Source organism: Notamacropus eugenii, chromosome 3 (genome assembly GCF_028372415.1).
Source record: "Notamacropus eugenii isolate mMacEug1 chromosome 3, mMacEug1.pri_v2, whole genome shotgun sequence".
In the NCBI taxonomy this organism is placed as follows: Eukaryota; Metazoa; Chordata; class Mammalia; order Diprotodontia; family Macropodidae; genus Notamacropus; species Notamacropus eugenii.
In genome coordinates this window covers 163,920,665-163,925,895 of record NC_092874.1, presented here as the reverse complement: position 1 = coordinate 163,925,895, position 5,231 = coordinate 163,920,665, and the positions used below count along the sequence as shown (strand labels likewise).

The 5,231-nt window shown below is 35.3% G+C and overlaps 1 pseudogene; it reads right to left on the bottom strand.

Annotated features, from left to right (window-relative positions):
* Positions 1-776: 776 nt before the first annotated feature.
* On the bottom strand, positions 777-1,368 carry LOC140531291 (GTP-binding nuclear protein Ran pseudogene; annotated as a pseudogene).
* Between the last annotated feature and the right edge of the window lie 3,863 nt (positions 1,369-5,231).

The window sequence follows — 5,231 nt, the reverse complement described above, 5'->3', positions numbered from 1 at the left end:
TTGCCTACAGCGGATGTAAAAAGCTTATCAAGGTTGAAACTAACAGAATCTAGCTTTTTTCCATAATCATCTCAAGCCATCCTTTTAAAGCATGGTTACCATTCCCATATATGTTAAGCAACATAGTATTTTAAAAATTGCATTCAATTGGCACTCAATCCACATAAATTAAAGTTCTATTCTATTGACAGCTCACACACAGGAACAATGTACAATACTCTTATGATTTTTTTTTCAGCTTTACCCCTTCTTCCCCAAGCCACCTCAAGTAAGGTAAACTACTTAGCTAGTAGCTTACCTGTCTAAATTATATAAGCTCACACCTTTTAACCGTATTACCAAGTTGTGACCAGTCATCTAACAGTAGCTCAAAGTTTTTAACCTGTCCAGCCCCTAGCTTTACTTCATGAAATGTATGACACATATGTATCTTATTGATGTGTTTGAAATACATTTTTAAAACAACCAGTCATAAAAACGTGAAGACCATTTAAACAGTAACAAAGTACACATCTACCACAGACCTTACAAAACAAGTTTTAAAATGCTTATTGTAAACAAGGGATAAGAACCCACTTGCTTAGATATTTGAAGTACAACTTTATTATGATCTAAACGTAAAAGGAATGGGAATGATAGTAGCAAACAAGAAACAGCACTGAATATTGTGATGGAACTGCAATAGTCTTATATTTGAAACTCAAGGGGATGTAATTGCTGTCCAAAACAGCTAAATAAGCAGGACCAAAATATGAATTATACATTTTTCAAACTGAATTATATATTTTTTAAACATTCACTCTGAAGCCCATTCATTTCCTTCAGCATCCCAAAGATTAGGCACATGTTCTGTTTAGCTATATAATAAAGTGACAAACACACTACACCACTGATATCACAGGACAATCGCCTATAAAACTAGACCTCTGATTCTGGGCTCTAGCTTCATTCCCTTACAGGTCATCATCTTCATCAGGGAGTGCAGCTGTCTGAGCAATCTGTAAGTCCTGCTCATATTGTGAAGCCAGTGCTGGATCCATGACAACCTCTGGATGTATAAGAGCAGGCATTGCAACAGATTTCACATTAGGGTCTCCAATAAGTTTTCTAGCAAGCCAAAGGAAGGGCTTCTCAAAGTTGTAGTTACTTAGGACTGAGATGTCATAGTACTGGAGATTCTTCTTCCTATGGAAGACAATTGATTTTGACTTAACTTTTCTGTCCTTAATATCCATTTTGTTGCTACACAGCGCTATAGGGATACTTTCACATACTTGTACCAGATCTCTATGCCAGTTAGGTACATTCTTGTAAGTAACTCTTGATGTTGCATCAAACATTATGATGGCACACTGAGTTTGGATGTAATAACCATCTCTCAGACCACCAAATTTCTTTTGATCAGTCTTATCCCATACCTTGAATTTAATAGGACCTCTGTTAATATGAAACACAAGAGGATGGACCTCAACACCAAGGGTGGCTAAATACTTCTTCTCAAATTCACCAGTCAAGTGACATTTTACAAATGTGGTTTTCTCAGTACCTCCACCTCCAACTTGGGATTCTCCTTGGGTGGCCATTGTGATGGTTCTTCCAGAAGCATCTCCATCTCTGCCTGACTGAACAATGGAAAGATCAGAACTAGATTCTTTCAGTGAAAGAATACACTGATCACCTCCTGAAAGGGATCTCAAAATGGAAATCCCAAGGAATATGGCTATCAAATCCCAGAATTATCAAGTCAAGGAGAAAATACTGCCAGAAGCCAGAAAAAAACAATTCAAATATCAAGGAGCCACAGTCAGGATTACATAGGATTTAGCAGCTTCTACACTAAAGGATCAGAGAGCTTAGAATATGATGTGTATATTCTTCCTGCGTTGCTGAAGAAGACCATGCCATCAGAGACATGATGACATGACTTGCACTTGAGTTTGTTTTGAGGGAGGGAGGGCTGTGCAGGTCACCAGCCTCACTTCTCCTCCAGAGCCATCAGAATCCAGTGACCAGGTATTCATCAGGATGGCTGGAGATGATGCAGGATGAGGCAGTTGGGGTTAAGTGATTTGCCCAAGGTCACACAGGTAGTGAGTGTCAAGTGTCTAAGGTGAGACTTGAACTCAGGTCCTCCTGACTCCTATGGCTGCCCCCTTAGAATATGATATTACAGAAGAAAAATAAGCCTGTATTACAACCAAAAGCCAATTGTCCAGGAAAATTGATCATAGTTTTTCAGAGGAAAAGATGGTCATTCTATGAAAAAGGGAACTTTTGAATTTTCCTGATGAAAAGACCAGAGCTGAAAAGAAAGTTCAGTCTTCAAATAAAAGACTCAAGAGAAGCACAAAAAAAACCCAGAAAAACAGGAAAAAAAAACAAACCAACACGTTATTTAATAAGGTTAAACTGTTTCCATCCCTATATGGGAAGATGCAACTTCTAACTCTTGAATCTCTATTAGGGCAGTTAGAAGGAGTATACATAGATAGAGGGTGTGGGTATATGTTGACTTTGATGTGACGATATAAAAAATAAGGTGAAAAAAAGATTATACTGAAAGAATAGGAAATAGGCAGAAATTCATGTAAACTACCTCACATGAAGAGATACAAAAGACCTACTAGTGTTGACAGAAAGAAGGGAGGGAGTTAGCATTGTTTGAACCTTATTCTCATCAGATTTGACTCATAGAGGGAATAACATACACACTCTGTTGGGTATAGAAATTTTCTATCAGGATTTAAGAGGTGAAAGAGGAAAGAGAAGGTAAGGTGGGGAAGGATGTATAGGAGAATACACAGAAGGGAGGGCAGGAGTAGGAGGGGAAAGAAAACAGGGGGCTGGTAGAAGGAAGGGTAGATTGAGGGAGGTGGTGGTCAGAAAAAAAACTGTAGTGAGGAGGGAAAGGGAAAGTGGCCTAGTCATACCACATCTAAAACCATATTATAAAGCAGCAATCATCAAAACTCTTTGGTATTGGCCAAGAAATAGAATGTTGAATCAGTGGAATAGGATATACAAGACATAGAAGTAAATGACTACAGTAATATACTGTTTGAAAAACCCAAAGACTAGCTTGTGTGATAAGAATTCACGATGTGACAAAAATTTCTGGGAAACCTGGAAAACAGGATGGCAGAAACTAGGCATAAACCAATATCTCACAACCTATACAAAGATAAGATCAAAATAGGTACATGATTTAGACATAATGGGTGATGCCATAAGCAAATTAGAAACACAAACTGTACTTTATCTGTCAGATCCATGGAAAAGGGAAGAATTTATGATTAAACAAGAGACAGAAACAGAGAATGTTCTACAATGCAAAATGGATTATTTTGATTATATCAAATTAAAAATTAATTATATTTAAATTACATTAAATTAAATGCAACCAAGATTATAATGAAAGCAGAAAGCTGGGAAACAATTTTCACAGCCACTTTACCTGATAAAGACCTCATTTCTAAAATGTGTAGAAAACTGAGACAAATTTATATTAAGACAATTTATAATAATAAATGGCCAAAGGATATGAACAGGCAGTTTTCAGATGAAGAAATTAAAACCATTTAGAGCCATATTGAAAAAAAATGTTCTGAATCACTTTTGATTAGAGAAATTTAAATTAAAACAACTCACACATACCATCTCACACCTATCAGATTGACTAATATGACAGAAAAGGAAAATGATAAATGTTGGAGATGGTGGAAAACTGGAAGAATCATTGTTGATGACATTGTGAACTGATCCAATCATCGGTTTACAAATTAAAAGATAAACTGTGATATAATTCTGCATATTTATAGCAGTACTTTTAGTTGTATCAAAGAAACAAGTTAAACATCAGTCAGTTAGGAAATAGTAAAATAAATTGTGGTACGTGTGGAATATTACTGTCCTGTAAGGAACAATGCTTCTACTGAAAACAAGTGATACTTGTGATGACTTATATGAACTGATGGAAATGAAATGAGCAGAACTACAAAAATAATGTGCATATAAATGGAAAGAATAGCATTTACAGAAATATAATCGTAATTGAATGTAATCAAATCATGACAAATTGTTCCCAAAGAAAAGGCATGAGGAGACATTACCCTCCACTTCTTTGTAGATATTGGTTGCTGGCGGACTGGAGCATTTCATAACATCAGATTCTTTGGTATACTGATTATTTTGGTGATTTTTTTTTTGTTTTTAACATTTTTATTCTTTATCATAAGTGATTTCTTTCTGCATGGGGTAAAGGATGAATAGCAGGGAAATGTTGGTGAGATGAAAACCAAAGATATCAATAAAATGTAATTTTTAAAAGATAGCACTAAAACTAGTTAAAGAAAGATAGAAACACCTATAAAATAGTATTTTGACAATGGAGACATGAAAATAGTTTTCAGACTCCATAGTGATTACAAAAAAAAAAAATAAATGGATTGGCCCCAACAAACTTTCATTGGTACCCTTCATATTTTTGGACCTCTACTCTTGTTACTTCATCATCTTGATCGTTTATTGTAAAGCCCAAAATCATGGCTATGCATCAAGCACTCAAGTTATAGTTTTTCCTATCAATTCAAATAATGGTTGTCTTCCTTCATTTACTAGGACATATGAATCACATTGACAATATTTTTGTAAGATTACATTTTTATTTTCAAAGTCAACCATTATAACAGGAAACATGGTAAGCCACATAGAAATACATTACCATGAAAATTAGACTGTTTCTACATGATCACCCCTTCAAATATTTAGGAAGTAGGAAAATGGTGATTTTAATGTTTATTAGAATGCCTCAAGTGTTTTCATTGCAAACAGATTCCAGTCACTTGAAGTAGAATAGTGGTTTGTTCTTTAGGGCATGGGGGCATGAGGTTGTTTTGCTTTCTTTTGATTTTTTACTCTAGCTCGAGTTACCCTGCTTTATACTAAAATAGCTAATGGCTAAAAGTGATTCAGATACCATACTTAATCCAGAGTCTTATTGAGAGTCCTAGACCACCAGTGGTCACTATGACTTTCAGTCAGATTCTATTAGAAGATAAGGTTCATAATGAAGAGAATAGAGATTCTTGTACTCTTAGGTTTTAACACATATTACAAAGCAGTTATCATCAAAATAAATTAGTACTGGGTAATAAAGACAGAGATACAGGTCAGAGGAATAGAATAAAAATTCCACACTTCAATCAAATATTAGTGTTTGGCAAACCTTTAGA